The sequence below is a fragment of the Schistocerca americana genome, chromosome 3, assembly GCF_021461395.2.
Source record: "Schistocerca americana isolate TAMUIC-IGC-003095 chromosome 3, iqSchAmer2.1, whole genome shotgun sequence".
NCBI lineage: Eukaryota > Metazoa > Arthropoda > Insecta > Orthoptera > Acrididae > Schistocerca > Schistocerca americana.
In genome coordinates, this window is record NC_060121.1 from 496,595,517 (window position 1) to 496,617,818 (window position 22,302).

Below are 22,302 nucleotides of genomic sequence, written 5' to 3' on the forward strand. Positions count from 1 at the left end.
ACCAAAATAGTGTAAAAAGAACCTAAAGCTAAACTAGTTTCTTAAAATCATGTGCTTGAGGTTCTGAACCATGAAACGTAATCAAGTGAGGTCTGTGAACGCATATAGCGTGTAACAAACTACCTTCATGTTCTAATAGCTGTTGAAGTGAAAGGTACAATAAAGTAACTGGCTTAATATACATGCGTGAAAGGACGTACAACGTCGCTTTCATCGCCCTTATTATCTATTGACCGACAGAGGTCAAAGTTGTTACTGCCATCAGGTATACAAAGTTATGTGTATATGCGCGAAGAGACGTACGATGTCACTTCAACGTTTTTAAAAAAGGTTAAGGATTTATTTCCTAATTTTAGGCCAGAGCTCGGACTTGGAATGAATATGACTAAAAACATCCATGCATCACCATATTCAACTTGGATAATTATAACTAAGTGGGAATGGCTATTTGGACCATATTATAAATATTGGAGCTTTTAAGTAGTGAGAATACTGTGAATATGTACAAGAATCATCATTATAAGGCGTTAAATGAATGAAAAAAGCATGTGTATTATATTAGTGTGCCCACGTTTGTAAGGGCAGCCGTTGTAACTAAAATTAAGGAAACCTAGAGCGTGACTGAACGAATTGACCATCCTTGTCACCAAGCGAGCGCATGAATACATCGGCTATCTTCTATGTCGTATGGTAGAACGTGAAGCACTGAGCAAGGGGATACACCCTTCCAAAAAATTTTTGTTTTTTAACTGGAGTTGGTCGTTAAGGATGCAGTATTTGTCATACCATAGATGTTTAAAAATCTCCATTTCTTCTAATAAGTCTAATTTCATACCCTTAACTTCAGAATGAAGCAGCTCGGTACTGGCCGGGCGATTAGGCGCGTGGGCCATTTGTACAAAACGTTCAGCGAAGGTGGAACCTCGCGTTCCGTCAAAACTTCTAGTGGGAATATGTTCCCTATATCTAGTAGCTAGAGCTCGATCTGTTTGACCGATATAATATTTCGGACAGTCACCGCAGGTAATTTTGTAAACTCCGCTAATAATAATTTGAAAAGAACCTGATCCACTCTTTACAACTCGCTGGTGTTAAACTTTCTGTCTGGGGTTTACAAAATTACCTGTGGGATTTAAGAAAGTTTTTATAATCTCTAGCTTTCTCACAAAAAATTGTGCAAGAACTTAAGGTTCATGAATGAGACAAGGACTTTTGTCATATGCTGCAGTAATGTAGTAGAAAACAAGGTAAGACAGAATAAAAAATGAAAATGTAAAATTAAAGGAATGAAAAAGATATAGGCAAGCATATGTACTGTGTTCATGGACAGTGCTAAGTGTGGATAAGATGTGAAGGTACGTTCCTATTATAAAACGGTCGGCAGAGCCTTACCCAGTGCTCCGGCATCCTGCGACGGTCGGAAACACACGGCTAACATATTTGTGGTTGTGAACACCACGCTGTCACGGAAAGCCAGTGATACCGTGGTCTCGAAGCTGGCGCTCAACAGCGTCCGGAATGTGCTCGACCTGGTTCAGCTCACTCAAATTTATCGCATATTCGTGATTTCACCGTCCTTCGACCACTTTCCGTAGATGCTCACGACAGCGGAACGCGAACACCCCACCGGATTCGCCATTTTCGAGTTGTTCGTTTCCTGGTGACGGTCCAAAACAATTGGCCTTTGTCAAAATCCATTGTGTCAGTGCATTTTCCCGTTTACGTTTCGTACCCAGCACTGTTCAACAACTGCTACGGAACAACTGACATGTGCTAAGGAACAACGGCCAATTGCTACGGGAGAACCGACAATTCCTACGGAACACCCGACCTATGATAGTAAATCGAAATGTTGAGGGCGGTACAAGTTAACTGCAGTGAAGCCTGTGTATGAGCGCTCTGAATGCGTTCGACGATCCGTGCAGTACGGTGTTTGATGAAGGTTGTTGTGGAACTGATTAGTTCGAAATTCTGTGTGGTGCGGCAACATATCTGCAACATGCTCGAGGCCTGTCAAATGCCACTACTGTGGTTACTGTGATGGGTTGGTCGAAAAGCGTCATCTAGCGATTAAAAAAGGCTACTGAACGTAGAAATGCAATGCAAAAGCATATCGCTTGTCGTGGACGGACCACCACACCGCAAGAAGATGAGTTATTAGCTGATATTTAATTATAACAAATTATACCAAGAACACGGCTTTTCTTACGTATCCTCAGCATGCCGTTGTCTTGAACGGCATATCCTTTAACCACCAGTATGAAGTTTCCCTTTATCTTATTACACCAAACCGCACAATTAACCACGGGTTTTCGAAAGATCCTCAATTTGCTGATGATTAAAATCGGTATATACACACATCAAAAAAGTTTTGCATCACCTCGGTTCCGCGTGTTCTGGAACCTGTACAGAAAATTGGAATAGAGATCAACATAAACATCATTTCCCCCCTTTTTATTGCTCATGAAAACCACACATTGCATGTTGTACCACCATGCAGCGACACCTTCAGAGGGTCCAGATAGCTGTACACACCGGTACCCAGTAGAACGTCCTCTTGCACTGATGCATGCCTGTATTCGTCGTGGCATACTATTCACAAGTTCATCAAGGCACTATTGGTCCAGATTGTCCCAGTCCTCAACGGCGATTCGGGATCGATCCCTCAGTGTGGTTGGCGGGTCACGTCGTCCATAAACAGTTCTTTTCAATTCATCCCAGGAATGTTCGATAGGGTTCATGTCTGGAGAACATGCTGTCCACTCTAGCCGAGCGATGTCGTTATCCTCAAGGAAGTCATTCACAAGATTTGCTCAATGGGAACGCGACTTATCGTCTATGAATACGAATGCCTCGCCAAATGCTGCCGATATGGTTGCACTATCGGTCGGAGGATGGCATTCAATTATCGTACAGCCATTACGGCGCCTTCCATGAACACCAACGGCTAACGTCGACCCCACATAATGCCACCCCAAAATAGCAAGGAACCTCCACCTTGCTGCAGTCGCTGGACAGTGTGTCTAAGGCGTTCAGCCTGATCGGGTTGCCTTCAAATATGTCTCCTACGATTGTCCTGTTGAAGGCATAGGCGACACTTATCGGTGAAGCGAACGTGATGCCAATACTGAGCAGTCCATTCGGCGTGTTGTTGGGACCCTCTGTACCGCGCTGCATGGTGTGGTTGCAAAGATGGACCTCGCCATGGCCGTAGGGAGTGAAGTTGCGCATCATGCAGCCTACTGCGCACAGTTTGAGTCGTGACGCGACTTCCCGTGGCTGCGCGAAAAGCATTATTCAACATGGTGGCATTGCTGTAAGCGTTCCTCCGAATCATAATCCGTAGGTAGCGGTCATCCACTGCAGTACTAGCCCTTGGGCGGACTCAGCGAGGCATGTCATCGACAGTTCCCGTCTCTTTGCATCTCCTCCATGTCCGAGACGCCTGGACACTTCCATTGTTGAGAGCCCTTCCTGGCACAAAGTAGCAATGCGCACGCTATCGAATCGCGGTATTGACCATCTAGGCATGGTTGAACTACAGACAACACGAGCCGTGTACTTCCTTCCTGGTGGAATGACTGGAACTGATCGGCTGTCGGGCCCCTTCCGTCTAATAGGCGCTGCTCATGCATGGTTGTTTACATCTTTGGGTGGGTTTAGTGACACGTCTGAACAATCAAAGGGACTGTGCCTGTGATAAAATATCCACAGTCAGTGTCTGCCTTCAGGAGTTCTGGGAACCGGGGGTGATGAAAAAGTTTTTTTGATGTGTGTATATGTATGGGTTTCAACTGGAACCCAATATGGCGTCTCGTGACTCTGTACTGAAGAGAGATAGCGTGCATGTGACGTAGGTGGTGTCCTCCCATCTCACTGGTGAGCATTCTACAACACGTTCAGAGTATGTCACATTAGATATTGCTCTGCACGTTCGGAAAGACTCCCGTCACTGTGACGTCAGAAACTCTGCACACTCAGCGTTCAAAGTTCGCATACACGGTCCGTGTGCTGACGGTCTTACATTTAGTGACGCTCAGGATCAATGTTACCAGTTGCTACACCATGTGTCGCAGGTCTCTAGCCCGCATCTCGTGGTCGTGCGGTAGCGTTCCCGCTTCCCACGCCCGGGTTCCCGGGTTCGATTCCCGGCGGGGTCAGGGATTTTCTCTGCCTCGTGATGGCTGGGTGTTGTGTGTTGTCCTTAGGTTAGTTAGGTTTAAGTAGTTCTAAGTTCTAGGGGACTGATGGCCATAGATGTTAAGTCCCATAGTGCTCAGAGCCATTTGAGCAGGTCTCTATGCATTTCGTTACAGTGTTCTGTCGCTGATGTCTTTCTACGCACAATAGCGCCGTTGACGATACTTTCACGGAGCCTGATCTATCAGATCAGGAGTCTCTAAATTACTGGACCCTGATGGCCACATATAGAGATTTGAATCTATGTGGGGAGGAAGTAATGGTAACGAAATTTATTGTTGTTTAACAATAACAGTATATTCAGTGAAAACCTCAGATGCACTTTACTACTCTTTAGCATAAATATGAAATTTGTCTTCTGAATCCAAAATTTTCTGAAACTGTGTCTCTACTTTAGTCTGTTGCATTAATAAAATACATTTTGAATGCTTGTATGTTTAGATTTTGTAAATTTAAGCAATGAAAATGTTTGGTTGTATCTGTAGTTAATGTGAAATACACATTACGACAGTGTTAATGAAACATGCATATTCCACTAAGCAGATTAGCAGGACACTGTCAGTTAAGATCAAGAATCAGGAAGTGTATAAGGAGACAAGAGGCTGACAAAATCCTTAGCCTTTCTTGCTTTTGTGGGCCACATTTCTTTTAAAATAGCATGAATCGTCTGTACATTTCCTGTGAAACCGCCATCAAAGACTGCAGACCTTTTGGGATAGGTGAAGTAGGACTTGTTATTCCGGAAGGCCGGAATTTACAAAATACCTTGTGAGTGTGGTATGGCATACATAGGACACGCCACACTCGCTGTGAAAGAACGATGCACTGAACTTCGTTGTTGCACTCGCCTATTGCAACCAAGCCAGTCAGCTATTGCCGAATCCTGTATTTCTACTGGGCATCCAATGGAGTGTGATGGGACTATGACTCTGAACACAGAAACTTCTTTTTGGGAATCCATTATTGATGAACTTGTGGAAAAACGACTGGTGGAAAATCTTATGAACTGTGATAGCGGCTATTAGTTGGACAGTGCGTGGTGCGTGGAGTCCGCACTTTTTTTTTTTTTTTTTTTTTTTTTTTTTTTTTTTTTTTTTTTTTTTTTTTTCCCGAAGGCGACAGAGTGCGGCAACGGCCGCGGCGGGCGGTAACACAGAGGAGGCAGCTGGGTTTCAGCAGCGAGGGTGCTGCCGCCCAGAAGTGTGGTCCTTGTGTTAACTTGAATTTTGACGCATGGGCGGAATACTCGCAGCGCGCTATATGTATACACCGGAACTGCGCCAGTCTTCGTCAGTCTTCGATGGCTCACCTGAAGATGACTGGGCAGATCTACAGTCGAAATATCGTGTGATGAATTAACCGACGACCGGCTGCAAGCCCGAGGTTTGTTTGAGCTTCCAAAGGACTGTTTTTCTCATCCGGAAATATTTCCATTTCTACCTCAATGAGAAAGAGCTTAACAAAATTTTACTTTATCATATGAGAAAGATTCTCTTCTAGGAAGAACTTGAATTGACAGTGTGTGAGTTCACTGCATAAAATGAAATTGACAACAGAAATTACAGGCTTCATCACAGAGGACATATCAATTGACTTTACACAAAATTCTTCCTGATGAACAACGCTGTGTACTGTCTAGGGTTTATAACACCACTGGCCGCACATTCTCAGTTTAGCCTTCCAAAGAAACCTGTAGATCTGCCGCATACAGTTCTGCTCCCAACGTCATAACACACTTCAGCCAACATTGAGGACGGTTGTACTTTCAGGAAAAGTTAATTGTACCTCTTGAGAGATATTCTCAACTGTTGTAGCATGCAATGAAATCAGTTCAGATAATTATTCAGTAACTTCGAAGACTTCATCGAAACTTCTAAAAACTATAGGAATTGAGCAGTATCCAGGATATCTGTAGATTCGTCGAAGGGTAGTGAGTACCAGACAAACTTATACGCCTTTTCTTCATTTGATAAATTACAATCAACAGCTTCAACTCAACGGGTCACTGCGTTGTTCGGTTTTTTCAGGGAAAGTTCTTCAGCTGCAATTAAAATGCACCTCTTTATGTAATCACCATGAATGGCTTACCTTGTCTGGCAATTTTATTGGAAATCCGTAAATTTACTTTCGTAATGGCGCCACTTTGCGGAACACGAGTTGTAAAAGTGCTTTGTTGAAAGCAGACTCCCTGTTTCGAGGTGATGTTCTCGTATCATGCCCTCGAAATTATCAACCTGTGAACCGTGATTGATTTCGTAGTGGATCGAATATTGCATTCCTTAAGAACAATAATATCACGCAATAGTCTGCATCTTCCTCTGTAGCGAAATATTTCTATGACCATGTTGTATTAAAGACACGACATGAACTATCCGCTTTTCTCTTTTTAGTTTCAACAGACATATTGCGTATTCGAAAGAAGGAGAGCTCTCCATGGGGCATCTCAGTTATTTATGAACAAGTAAAGGCAACAACCAGCTGCCTCTCAAGAAGTGAATGACCCAGAAGTATCACACGCTACTTTAAAAAACTTTCGTCCTGGTGTGGGACAGAGTTAAACCCTTAGATGGCAAGGGGGAGGGGGATGGGGAGGAATTAAGTTCTTTTGCATGGTATTTATAGACTTCCACTCGGTCCAGATGCCTTTCCACAGCTGAACAATTTTAGTTGATTTTCTATTCTATGACCACTTACCCTAATAATAGCTAACGTTATTGTTATGACTGAAACAGGGAATCGTGTAACAGTCTTCCGCAGTAAAACAGTTTCAGAAGACCAAAGGTGATATTTTTACTTTTATCTGTAATTTACATATCGGTGCCACTAAGGCCACCGGGAAACTTAGTGCATAGCTTCCATCAATTTATTGAGTTAACGTAAGACCAAAACTCGTTGGAATTTTTAACCAAATCGGTTAATTATAATTTCGAAGTCACTGAATCATCTCACGTTGATTTTATTAAGACTCATTTCGGCTTCGTTCAGTTTTTGTTTGTCAAATAGTTTTTGACGCATCTCAAATCTGTTTTGAAGATCTCTTTGCATTGCTTGTAACTTTCTGATATGACTATTTAACATCTGAGGTCCTTTTGCAGCCTTGTCATCTACTAGTCTAAGATGAATAATTATATCGCTGGTTCAGTAACACAATTACGTCATTCGTGAGGCTCTTATCTATAGCGTGCTTCTGTTATTCTGTAGAATTTGACGATCTCGTTGCTTCATGTCGTTTGCAGGAAAGTTGTTTTTTAATTTTTTCTTGGCATATATGTAGGTACAATGATGTTAGTGTGTGCTCCTTTTGTCGTATTTAATTTAATAAGACTCATCTCATACGAATGGATGTTTCAAGCCTATCGTTGTCTTATACATTGGTTTTGTGATGTTGCGGCGTGTTCCTCCATAACTTTACACTCCTACCCGATAAAATCTAATTCCATCGCAGACACTGCTCAACATACCAAACACGTGCCAGTGTTTCGAATTCCGTAGTATGTCGTAAACTTCTTTAGTGCCAGAAATGTCTGTCTTAAGGTTTGTGACATTCTGTGTGTTGGCGCGGTCCCAGAGTATGCGATTCGTGGCGCCGATCACAGACATCTGTGGCACATGAGCTGAGCATTTTATGCGACGGAGTTACGAATGACGACACTCAACACGAAGAAGAAAGCGAATCAAAACGTCAACTTGAACGTAGGTAAGTTACAAGCTTCAGCAAATAGCTGGTTGTATACACTTTCTCTTTTTTTTCTAAACCAGTTAGCAAAATAAATATAAAAAAGGATATGTCCTCTGACTTCTAACACTCAAACGTGTCACTGACAGCCAACGAGAAACTTTTAACTCAGCCTAAGAAGTTTGGAATATGTGTAGTGAAACTCACAGATGAACGTAGAACCCTGTTGGTTCAAATGGCTCTGAGCACTATGGGACTTAACTTCTGAGGTCATCAGTCCCCTAGGACTTAGAACTACTTAAACCTAACTAACCTAAGGGCATCACACACATCCATGCCCGAGGCAGGATTCGAACCTGCGACCGTAATGGTCACGTGGTTCCAGACTGTAGATCCTAGAACCGCACGGCCACAAAGTTGCTACATCAGAATATGTGACACAAATGGCCGGCAGAACCCTTTTTTAAAGATCTTCACGAGATTCTAAGCGTAACTACAATGTAACTATAAGGTTGCTATAAAAACTTAAAATTAGAACAGAAAATAATTTTGAGGTATAAGATTTTTAAGACACAAACTGCAAAATTTTCTGTCGTAATTTTCAATATGAATACCGATCTTAATCATATGTTTAACACTTTGTTTTCTTTTTTTAGGTAAGTAGGTAATATAATCGTGATGTGCCACACCATACAGGGCAACATCTCCTAATGGGTACCTCCCCTGCCATTATAACTCCTGCATATTCCCATACCTTAGTAGCTTACCAAAAGCTGTACACAACACATACGACATATTACTCTGCAACTGCGTATCGTATACACAGTTTTATTTTTCATATGCGTGTCTCAGATTAGTTAAAGGGAAAGAAATTTAACGTTTCTTTAAATTATTTTAGTCGATCTGAAAATATTCAGTTTAAGAACCGGTGATAATTCTAAATCTAAGTGCGGCGATCGACTATGAGACAATAGAATAGATTGAAATAAATTACTAAATAAGAAACTCTTCTACTTTTGTTATTCTTGGTATAATATCTCAATTTGCCAACGATAAAGCACAAAAAAACCGTTTGGATTACAAAAGAATATGAATCTGTATAGTCACGAAGTCACGAAGCCATGGATACGAACAGAAGAAATAGGCTATCAACTGCCACGGTCATTCGCATCACATCAAAGAGCTTAAAATCATTAAAAATGGAACAACTTGTTTTGCATCAATTGATGGATGCTTGAAAAATTGCTCAAACCAATTTCCTCTCGTGTTTCATTTTTACCTATGAGTGACAAAATGAGATTACAAATAGCTCATGTATTGCAAACTACGGGCTATAAATCGGAACAGTCTGCTGCATCATTGCCGGCCTTGGTGGCCGTTCGGTTCTAGGCACTGCAGTCAGGAACCGCGGGACTGCTACGGTCGCAGGTTCGAATCCTGCCTCGGGCATGGATGTGTGTGATGTCCTTAGGTTAGTTAGGGTTAAGTAGTTCTAAGTTCTAGGGGACTGATGACCCAAGATGTTAAGTCCCATAGTGCTCAGAGCCATTTGAACCATTTTTTTGCCGCATCATTAATTAGAGAACAATCTACGTATAAGAGCTCATGACGCTTAAATATTCTAGGTTTCTCACAGCATCATATTGGATGTTTATCATTTCAACACTATCTCATCTCAGTCAAGCTATAAGGGCAAAAATAGTTCCATCGGAACGTTGCTGAATAATTCTGCTTGAAATTATATATTACAATTATATACAACTTGGGTGGGAAACACTACTGTAGCACACAATCAGAATGCTAATTCCTTCATTACCGAAGAAGCATCAATGATAGTAAAAAATTAAAAACTTTTACATTATAACTTGCTTGTTTCATTCGTTTTCCGTTGACTTCATTCCATTCAAAATCAATAATTTTCCGTAATATCAGGCACATGGTTTTGTTTCTGACAACGGCCATTTTTGTATTTTCAAGTACAAATAATTAGTTTCGGTTATCTAATCTATCTATTTTTTGCAGATTTACGATACGATTTTTTTGGGTTGTGTAAGGAAAGGGAAAATCTTCGTTCAACACATGTGATGAAACGGAACGTAAGCTGAACTGGGAGGTAGTAAAGTAACACAGTAATAAAATATTTCGCTGGACTTGTGATGGAAGAAGGGGAACCTTCGCTAACGAGCAAGGTGACAGACGAAGCCGATATTATTAACTGAGCTTCGCGAAGACGAGAATGGGACAGAACTGATTTAATGCAAATGACAGACAGTCGGTTTTCTCATTAGGGAGACTGTGTAGTTAAGCTCGAACAAGTCGTATATAATCATAGGGAGGTTGTCAAGACCAGGAGAGATGAGAGCTGACAATTTACCAGCGAAGTTAACGACAGTGGGTTTTGTAATGGTGGATGGCAGCCGCATAGAAACACAATAGATTTACAAGACACCGAACTAATCGGTAGGCTCCTTAAAGCCAATTCAATGGGATGAAATAAGTGGGTGGAAAATAGTGTAATGTTGGACAAGGTGTGACAACATTTGACGAGAAATTGGCTTCTTTTCACGAAGACGCATATCTGTGATGAAAGCAGGAAACAAGTACATAACTAGCATTAAAATTCGGAAAGGAATTTTATGCAAAAACTCTGATTCTACAAAATGCAACAAATTTATTAACATACCATATACAACTATGATTAAATCGTGTGCAGGAGGAATACTGCATTAATTAATGGACTTTGCATCTATACTGAAAGAGGAATTGAAATACAGGGTGAACCAAAACCCGCATACTCGGACGCTGCAGCGCAATTTCTTGCATACTACCAGTACAGAATATCTCTAACGAAGTTTCGACTCGCACTTATTTGTAGTAAAGTAAAAAAGGCGGTTTGGTAAAACTGGCCTCAAATGTACGATAAGAATCTTCATTAAATTTAAAGTCGCTATTCTGTCCAGTTAATGCAGTGGATAGAGTTCTGCAATGGAGTACTCGAATTGGAGAACACGATTTGGAGTCTAGGCATACTTCTTAATTTTCCAAATTTCAGGATATAGTAAGTATACTGGTTCACTCCACTTCATGTACCACATTCTAATCCAGTTCCCTCTTACTTTGCTGCCACTGATTCAGTCGATTAATACCAACTACCGTGCTTCCCATATTCATGCCAGTTACATATCTTTAGAACATTGTGTCACCAACAGGGCTAGCAACCCACTTCACAACTCATTACCGAACTCCGTTACTATTTTTATTACCATCATGTTGTAACTACTAATTATGTCTTTCAGCTGTCAGTCAGCTAGTCACTAATACTGAATGCCATATATATGTTTAACAGCTCCGTATTGATAAGTATTGTTGTTGTTTCTGCCCTGAAACAGGTATTTAATTTTGACTGATTATTACTTTTCATAAATATTTCTGACATGTATGACCCATTAGGTAGGCCAAACTTGGAAAATAAAAAATACAGATCTAGATTCAGAATCAAACTCTAGAACTCGAACATTCTAAAGCAAAACTCTACCAACTGCACAAATTCTTTTACACTAACATAAACAGTTAATTTAAAAAAAGAACTGTTATAAATCTTTTCAGTCAGGAAGACAAAACATGAACAAAAAAGATATCCCATTTGTGCTTAGCTTCGCAAACCATTTAACAGATATGTTATTCATTAAATACATTACGAAACACCTCATGTCATATTCAAATTCCTTAATGCACAGTGAAGCCTATAGTCACAGAAATATAATTTTTAAGCACTGTTATTAAAGGCGCTTTCTAGACCTGAGTAACATGATAAATGCTTATGCAAAAAACAAAACTTGGAGTACAATGGTGCATTAGAATTCAGTAACTAATATTACGAAAATTAAATATCACTTACATACTATTTAAATGATTACTAACTACAAATGGTTAATACAGCGGAATTTGATTACAATTCTGCTGAAAGTATACCATTGTTTTTTCTTTTAGAGTGCGTCCTTGTATTCAGATGAGATCACACTGATTTCTTAACGATAGCCAGCCGGTGTGGTCGAGCGGTTCTAGACGCTACAGTTTGGAACCGCGCGACCGCTACGATACCAGGTTGGAATCCGGCTTCGGGCATGGATGTGTGTGATGTCCTTAGGTTAGTTAGATTTAAGTAGTTCTAAGTTCTAGGGGACTGATGACCTCAGATGTTAAGTCCCGTAGTGCTCAGAGCCATTCTTAACGATAGCGAATGAAGCTAAACCATCTTGCGAAATGATAAAGCAATCCACGCAAAATTACAGGTGTATTAGCTAATTTAAATACAGCGATAGCTACGGTCAGGAATGTCAGCCTCATAGAAACACTGTTAGCGAATGTTGCTGTTGATGAAATACAGAACCAATAAGCAGCTTTCAGCACGTAGCTGCGTCGGAAATGGTAAGGAATGTAATCTACTGCCAACTTCGTATACACTCAGTCTGCATTTAGAAGACTGACTAAGGGCAAAGTGTGGTAATTTTAGAAGACGAAGACCTACGGTCATGAAGAAGGTAGCAATTGATACGCCGTTTAAGGAGAGAAACGTGGAATAATCGTCAGTAAGCACCTTCTGCTACAGGCTTCTCCGACGTATCTGTCGAGCGGGCGGGAAAATGTTTCAGGGCCCGCGCTTCCGGAGTCCTCGCGCTACGGTTGCTGAGCGACCTAGACTCGGGCAAGGCGAGGATTGCGCAGGCGCCTCCTCTGGGAAGCCAGCAAAGCGTAGATCCCATGAATGAAACACAGTAATTACTTGCGAGAGGACTGTCTTGTTCTCTTATGGCCTCATTGCTTATTGTCCGGTATTACTCAGTAACATCTGTCATATGGCTGACAATCAGCAACGAGTGACAGATTCAGTCTGAAAAAAAGTTTCTACTGCCTCCATACATTGTGAATGAAGTAATTATTACAGTGTAAATGTATGTTTATTATCCAGAGTAACCGAAAGTTACAGTTACAAAGTATTCCTCTTCCTGAGTGCGTAAGTATAGTGTAATGAAAAGACGCACTTTTGTGGCTGTGGCGTATTGACAAAGTCTTCATATAAGGCCTTTTTACATATTCTTACCTGAAAGGGAAATAACTATTTTTCACGTAGGATATGGACCGAAGTGGGACATGATTAAGCATATAATGTGGACATTGACTGTCTAGTGCCGAGTTTCATCAGTCAAAATCTAGCCCCACAGTCGCCCGTATCTCATCAGACATACGTTTTACAATTATTTCTAACTTGATGGCTGTACCTTGATGCTGCAAACTGACAACTGTTTCACTTCGTTTACTGCCGGGATCTGACAAACTTAACGTGCACTATGTGATATGCTGGGTAAAACCGAATCCAACGGACAAAATTTAGGAGGTTATTTAGTGATATTTTCCATTTTGGTGTAAGGGATGTTGTTACAGAGCAATACAGTGATTTTAATTATTGTTTTTATCCCAAATACCTTCGTTCCTGTGATAAAAACTTCAAAACGGTGGAAAAGCCTATAATATGTAGTAATCAGAACGTACAACACAAAACACAGAGTAATACTACAAAAGGAAAGGTACTGTGATTTTCTTTCCGTCTCAACGACAACGACTCACCCATAGCGCCGTTGTTCGGCTCTTCCGTCGCGTTCGCTGAATCCATACAAAGCGTGCAAAATCTGCCAACACTTTACCAGTAAACTCATCCGTACTGCTATGTTACATTGTTAACACACAGCTAACACTGTCGAAAAATCAAACTGAATGCATTAAACGCAAGCCTGTGGGCGAAGAATAGAGGGAGCAATACTGTTGCCAACAGGAAGAATCGTGGGTGAATGGAGAAGCTTTCTTCCATTACTAGACATACCACGCATACCTTTGACATTTGAACTGTTGTGTTGATATATTCAGAGAAATACACATACAGACTAAATGAGCCTATAAACGGAAAGAAATGTAATTACTGTGTAACGAGCCACCAGACACAACGGATCCGTCATATAGAAATAGAAAATCTCGTAGATTAACCTCCAAAATTTTGTCGGTGGCGTTATGGCTCGCCCTATAGACTTAGGTATACAGGGTGTTACAAAAAGGTACGGCCAAACTTTCAGGAAGCATTCCTCACACACAAATAAAGAAAATATATGTGGACATGTGTCCGGAAAAGCGTACTTTCCATGTTAGAGCTCATTTTACTACTTCTCTTCAAATCACATTAATCATGGAATGGAGACAAACAGCAGCAAAACGTACCAGCGTGACTTCAAACACTTTGTTACAGGAAATGTTCAAAATGTCCTCCGTTAGCGAGGATACATGCATCCACCCTCCGTCGCATGGAATCCCTGATGCAGCCCTGGAGAATGGCATATTGTATCACAGCCTTCCATAATAGGAGCACGAAGAGTCTCTACATTTGGTACCGGGGTTGCGTAGACAAGGGCTTTCAAATGCCCCCATAAATGAAAGTCAAGAGGGTTGAGGTCAGGAGAGCGTGGAGGCCGTGGAATTGGTCCGCCTCTACCAATCCATCGGTCACCGAATCTGTTGTCGAGAAGCGTACGAACACTTCGACTGAAATGTGCAGGAGCTCCATCGTGCATGAACCACATGTTGTGTCGTACTTGTGAAGGCACTTGTTCTAGCAGCACATCAAAGGGGCATCTACCAACTCCGCATTTGTAAACATTGCACTGACTGCAAAACCACGTTCGTGATGAACACTAACCTGTTGATGCTACGTACTGATGTGCTTGATGCTAGTACTGTAGAGTAATGAGTCGCATGTCAACACAAGCACCGAAGTCAACATTACCTTCCTTCAATTGGGCCAACTGGCGGTGAATCGAGGAAGTACAGTACATACTGACGATACTAAAATGAGCTCTAACATGGAAATTAAGCGTTTCCGGACACATGTCCACATAACATCTTTTCTTTATTTGTGTGTGAGGAATGTTTCCTGAAAGTTTGGCCGTACCTTTTTGTAACACCCTGTGTAATAAATATATTTCATTTGCAGTGGTTCGTCTTGATTACATAACTGTATAATTCAGAGTTACTGGCTTCGGCTGTTGTGGTCTTCAGATCGGTTACAAATAAAAAACAGTGGTGTGGCAAACAAACTTCAGTTAGGTGAGGTTAACACTATCTTGACGTAGGCATACATAAGAAATTAGAGATAAAAAATAATAACATAACTAACAGCCACGCATACCAATCACACTTACCATAAATATATTTTGAAACGTAAACGTCAATACTAATATACCCAGGTATACAGCAGTTGTGTACCGAAGTGTGTAGATGTTGCCGTTGAGACTTACATCAGAATACTTTTATGATGCGAAAGGCTGGTGTGCATGGCTGTTATATTATTGTTTTTTTATTTTTCAGTATAACATTCAGTCTTCAGTTGCACAGTTGTTTTTATTTTGCTTTACCGGTTTCAACAAATTAAACTGTCATCTTCACAAGCCTACAAAATTTGGCATGATATATGCTTTTATATTCGAAGATCATCTTAGAAGTCATAGCAACTATGGACTATCTTATGGTAGTGCGACAGCATAGGAATTCCACGATGTGGATTGAACCGGTAAGGTACTGTGTATCTAAATCCCAAAATAAAATAGGGTTCCAGTACAAGAGGTCATGGTGAAGTTTAAAATGATACACACGCATTGGTGCTCAGTGTAAATTTATTGTGCACGAGTATAAATGGAACAAAAATGAATCGAAATCGGGGAAGGCGATGAATGTCATTGGTTTTGCCATCGAAATGCCGTAAGGGTATGCACCCTGCTTGAAACGCGCCCCCCACATGATGGTTTCTCCAGTTGTTTGATGAGGTCGAAGTCGCGTGGACTGAGGTCTGCTGTTTGGAGTGGGTAGTGAAGGATTTCCTATCCCCTCCGCTGTACGCAATTATTGATGACGCCTGCAGTGTGGGCTGCGGCGGTACCATGGAGTACGATTGCATTATCCAGCAGCGGCGGACGATTTCACTGAAATGCACATCGCAGCTGGTACAGCAGAAAGTTGCTGAAGTATCGGGCATTGACAGAGTGGCCGTCCCTAGCAGGGTGACACTCAAAACTGCCGTGGCTTCTGAAGATAACAGATTAAAGTACTCAAACCAGTAAAGCGAAGTACAGTAATCGTGCAGCTGACTCAGTTTTATTCTGAAACATATACGATAAGTTCTGAGAAATTAACAGCTATGAATCCATACTGATATTATAAATGCGAAAGTAATTCTGTTATGCTTTCACGACTAAACCGCCGAATCGTTTTTGATGAAACTTGGTATAGAGATAGGTTGAACACCGAGGAAAAACACAGACTGCTTTAGAAAACGCATAGTACAAGATATTTAATGATTTTAAGAAAATAACACGAAACATGGGACAATACTTACACTTTGAAATAGCTTTTGACTCTTTGACTTTTGAACTCAATCATATTTATGGAAATGTTTTTATTCAAGAGGTTCAAATGGCTCTGAGCACTATGGGACTCAACTGCAGAGGTCATTAGTCCCCTAGAACTTAGAACTAGTTAAACCTAACTAACCTAAGGACATCACAAACACCCATGCCCAAGGCAGGATTCGAACCTGCGACCGTAGCGGTCTTGCGGTTCCAAACTGCAGCGCCTTTAACCGCACGGCCACTTCGGCCGGCGATGTTTTTATTGTTTGAGACGTTCTGCAAAATACGATTCAATATAATTAATAAAATGCTTATACAATCCCCAACGTGTTTAAATCCATACTTATACAATAGTATTAGTCACAAGCCCGTCGGATTTTAGCCACTGAGCATCACGTTTCTGTTATAGGTTCTAAGGTACTTGAAGACTCACAACGACAATGTGGTTTAAATGTTGTATGAGAAACAGAGAGAAGTTGTGCTTTTACATGTAGTGTGTGGAAAGCTTTTGCAGAATCTGCTTTTCATTATGACGTGCAAGCACAGCTGCAGGTAACAGGCAGACACGTGAGGGCACGTACGAATATTATAAAATTTGAACTGCTCCGGACTTACATTATTTTTGTTCGTCAGTCTAATGCTATTTAATAATTTCAGAAAGTCCACATTTTGCTTTGAACCGTCACCATCAGTCATCGTAACAGAGCTACCGATATGTGTCGGCAGCTCGTGGTCTTGTGGTTCGATTTCAAGCAGGGTCGGCTTTGTTCCACTCGGGAATGGGTGTGTGTGTTGTCCTCAACATCATTTTATCAACATCACGCGCAAGTCGCCGAAGTAGAGTCAAATAAGAAGTCTTGCACCAACCGGCCCAACATCCAGACGGGGGTCTCCCGACCAATAAGGCCATACGCACATTTCAGTTCATATTAATGATTCGCGAGTGCTGCCGCAGGTGACAGATTTTAGATTAGTGAACATAAACAGTGTTTAAAAAATAAATTAGTTGTATAATGTACACGCTGTATAAGGTACAGATGCCCACATGTTCGTGCACGCACCGACTGGCAGTGATACGGTTCGCGCATCGTCATCGTGCACTGGACAGTAGGGGCAAGGCGTACATCATGAGCTATGCTTATCTGAACGGCAGACACCTGAGAGCAGCTGACGTTATTGCACATAGAGCAGTTTACTTGCTCATGATCACTCGTCGTAATAAATCTTCTGATATATGAGAGCAGTCACGTAACAGCTTGTAAAATAATATTTTTTATTCATTTCTTTTGTATTCCTGGGTCTTTTGTAGATTTATCTTCAGCTAATTGAACTTAGTTTTCCAAGCTACTGTTTTTCCATTTGAAACAGATCTGAAGATGTTAGCAGTTAGTAATTGTAAATTGTGAAACTTAACTGATCAAGACTGACCATTTCAAACAAACTGCCGTTAACATGATCGCGGACTCCTTTACAGATTTCATGTCTTCGATCGATAATAATTAAATAACACGGAGTCTGACTGAGTATATCATTAATACGAAAATGACATATTGGAACTCGTAAACAGGATGGTAAGGAAATGTGTACAGAATGTATGGACCTAGCTGTTGGTACAGTGGGATCTGTTGAGAGACCAGACAAACGTGTGTTCTTGAAGAGGGACAGCAGCCTTTTCAGTAGTTGCAGGAGCAACAGTCTGGATGATTGACGGATCTGACCTTGCTGTGCTGGTAATGCAAACGGCTGAAAGCAAGGGGAAAGGACGGCCGTAATTTTTAGTGAGGGCATACAACTCTGGTGTATGGTTAAATGAGGATGGCATCCTCTTCAGTAATCTATTCCGAAAGAGAAATAGTCCCCCATTCGGAAGTACGTGTCGGGACTACTCAGAGAATGTCGTCATCAGTAGAAACAAAACTGGCATTTTACGGATCAGAACGTGGGAAGTTGAATCCCTTAATCATGAAGGTAGACTAGAAAATTTAAAAAGGGAGATGGATAGATTGAACTTAGATATAACAGGAATTGTGAAGTTCGGTGGCCGGCCGGAGTGGCCGAGCGGTTCTAGGCGCTTCATTCTGGAACCGCGCGACCGTTACGGTCGCAGGTTCGAACCCTGCCTCGGGCATGGATGTGTGTGATGTCCTTAGATTAGCTAGGTTTAAGTAGTCCCAAGTTCTAGGGGACCTCAGAAGTTAAGTCCCATAGTGCTCAGAGCCATTTGAACCATTTGAAGTTCAGTGGCAGGAGGGACAGGACTTCTGGTCGGATGAATACCGGCTTTTAAATACAAAATTAAATAGGCATAATGCAGGAGTAGGTTTACAAGCAGTCTCCAGCGAAAAAGTATATATTTTGTGGTAAATGGTTCAAATGGCTCTGAGCACTATGGGACTTAACTGCTGTGGTCGTCAGTCCCCTAGAACTTAGAACTACTTAAACCTAACTAACCTAAGGACATCACAAACACCCATGCCCGAGGCAGGATTCGAACCTGCGACCGCAGCGGTCGCGCGGTTCCAGACTGTAGCGCCTAGAACCACTAGGCCACTCCGGCCGGCTTGTGGTAACTGGTTTTGGTCAGCTTTTGATCATCTTCAGACCTTTATACCATGGTGGTAGGCAGTAACGGTGAATCGAGCAGAGCTCCACGAACGTCAACTGCTCAATAAGGTTTAATAATGAATAAGAAAATAGGAATGCCGGTAAGCTACCATGAACAGCATAATCAACGCATTACTATAGCCAAGGCAGACACTAACTCCACATCCACAACAGTAGTAATAGTTTATATGCCAAATAGCTCCGCAGATGAAAAAGAGATTGAAGAAATGTATGAGAAGGTAAAAAAAAAAAAAAAAAAAAATATTCGGGATTTTAAGAGAGATGAAATTTTAATTGTGATTGGGGACTGGAATTCATTAGCAGGAAAAGGAAGAGAAGGAAAAATAAGTGAATATGTACTAAGGGGAAAGGAATGATAGAGGAAACCGCTTGGCAGAATTTTGCACAGAGCATAATTTAGCCATCGCTGACACTTGGTTAACAATCATGAAAGAAGGTTGCATATATTGAAGAGACCTGCAGACACCGGAAGGTTTCAGATTCATTATGCAATGGTAACACAGTAATTGCGGAACCAGATTTTAAGATGTAAGATATTTCCAGGGGCAGAGTGGACTCTGATCACAACGTATTTGAACTGTAGATTAAAGCTGAAGAAATTGCAAAAAGGTTGTACATTAAAGAGATAGAACTTGGGTGAGCGAAAAGAACCAGAGGTTATTGAAAATTTCAGAGGAACATTGGGCAACGAATGACTAGAAAAAGGGAAAAGAACACGGTATAAGACGAATGGGTAGCTTTAGGAGCTGAAGTAGTAAAGGCAGCAGAAGTTGAAATAGATAAAAAGACCTGACGTCGTAGAAATCCTTCCAGCCATGACAAAATTATTCCATTTGGTGCACAATATGTATGAGACAGGCGGAATACACACAGTTCGAGAAGAATGTAATAACTACAATTCCAAAGATAGCAGGTGCTGACATATGTGAAACTACCGAACTATTGATTTAAAAAGTCATGGTTGCAAAATACTAATACGAATTCTGTACAGAAGAATGGAAAGACTGGTAGAAACCGACCTCAGGGATGATTGGTTAGCTAAGATTTCGGAGAAATGTAGGAACACGAGTAGCGATGCTGATCCTACGACTTACTCTAGGGGATATGTTAAGGAAAGGCAAACCTGCATTTACAGGATTTGTAGACTTAGAGGAATGGAATACTCTCTTTGAAATTCTGAAGGTAGCGAAAGGCTATTTACAACTTGTACAGAAACCAAATGGCAGTTATAAGAGTTGGGGGGCAGGAAAGGGAACCAGTGATTAAGAAGGGAATGAGACAGGATTGTAGCTTATTCCACTACAGGGTGATACAAAAAGAATACCACAACTTTAGGAATTTAAAACTCTGCAACAACAAAAGGCAGAGCTAAGCACTATCTGTCGGCGAATTAAGGGAGCTATGAAGTTTCATTTAGTTGTACATTTGTTCGCTTGAGGCGCTGTTGACTAGGCGTCGGCGTCAGTTGATGCTAAGATGGCGACCGCTCAACAGAAAGCTTTTTGTGTTATTGAGTACGGCAGAAGTGAATCGACGACAGTTGCTCAGCGTGCATTTCGAACGAAGTATGGTGTTAAACATCCTGATAGGTGGTGTATTAAACGTTGGTATAAACAGTTTACAGAGAATGGGTGTTTGTGCAAAGGGAAAAGTTCTGGACGGCCGAGAACGAGTGATGAAAATGTAGCACGCATCCAGCAAGCATTTGTTCGCAGCCCAGGAAAATCGACTCGCAGAGCTAGCAGAGAGCTGCAAATTCCACAATCAACTGTATGGAGAGTCCTATGAAAAAGGTTAGTTATGAAACCTTATCGTCTGAAATTGGTTCAAGCACTGTCTGCAGCTGATAAGATTAAAAGAATCGATTTCTGTGATTTTATTCTTGCTCAAATGGAAACAGATGAATCTTTCGTTTCAAAGATTGTGTTTAGTGATGAAGCAACTTTCCACACTAACGGGAAAGTCAAACGTCACAATGTCTGTATATGGGGCACTGAGAATCCGCGGGAAACAACTCAGTATGAACGTGACTCGCCTAAGGTGAACGTTTTCTGTGCCATTTCAGCCAATAAAGTTTTTGGTCCCTTTTTCTTCGAAGGTGCTACTGTAACTGGACTACAGTATCTGGAGATGTTAGAGAATTGGCTGCTCCCTAAGCTCGAACAAGAAGCGCAACAATTCATATTTCAGCAGGATGGAGCGCCACCACAGTGGCACTTATCTGCCCGTAACTACCTGAACGTCAACTACCCGAGGCGATGAATCGGCCGCCAGGCAGCCCGTGACAGAGCACTTCATCACTGGCCTCCAAGAAGCCCTGATCTTACCCCCTGCGATTTTTTCTTATGTGGGTATGTTAAGGATATGGTGTTTCGGCCACCTCTCCCAGCCACCATTGATGATTTGAAACGAGAAATAACAGCAGCTATCCAAACTGTTACGCCTGATATGCTACAGAGAGTGTGGAACGAGTTGGAGTATCGGGTTGATATTGCTCGTGTGTCTGGAGGGGGCCATATTGAACATCTCTGAACTTGTTTTTGAGTGAAAAAAAACCTTTTTAAATACTCTTTGTAATGATGTATAACAGAAGGTTATATTATGTTTCTTTCATTAAATACACATTTTTAAAGTTGTGGTATTCTTTTTGAATCACCCTGTATTATTCAATCTGTAAGGTAAGCAAGCAGGAAAGTAAGCAAATAAAAATTTGCAGTGTGAATTAAAGTTCAGGAAGAAGATATAAAAACTTTTAGGATTGCCGATGACATTGTAATTCTGTCAGAGACAGAAAAAGACTTGGGAGAGCAGTTTAACGGAACAGACAGCATCCTGAAAGGAGGATGTAAGATGAACATCAACAAAAGCAAAACAATGATAATGGAATGTAGTCCGATTAAATCAGATGATTGTGAGGAAATTAGGTTACGAAACGGAACACTTAAAAGTAGTACATTATTTTTGGTATTTGGGCAGCAAATTAACTGATGGTTGCCGAAGAAAAGACATAAAACGTAGACTGGTAACAGCAAGAAAAGCGTTTATGAAGAACAGAGATTTGTTACCATCGAATACAGATTTAAATGCTAAGAGGTATTTTCTGAATGGTCACGGCGGTGGTTCGAGTCCTCCCTCGGACGCTGATGTGTGTGTTTGTCCTTAGGATAATTTAGATTAAGTAGCGTGTACGCTTAGGGACTGATGACCTTGGAAGTTAAGTTCCATAAGATTTCACACACACATTTTCTGAAGGTGTTTGTCTGGAGTGTAGCCAGTGTGGAAGCGAAACGTGGACGATAAATAGTTTAGACAAGAGGAGAATAGAAGGTTTAGAAATGTGGTGTTACAGAAGGA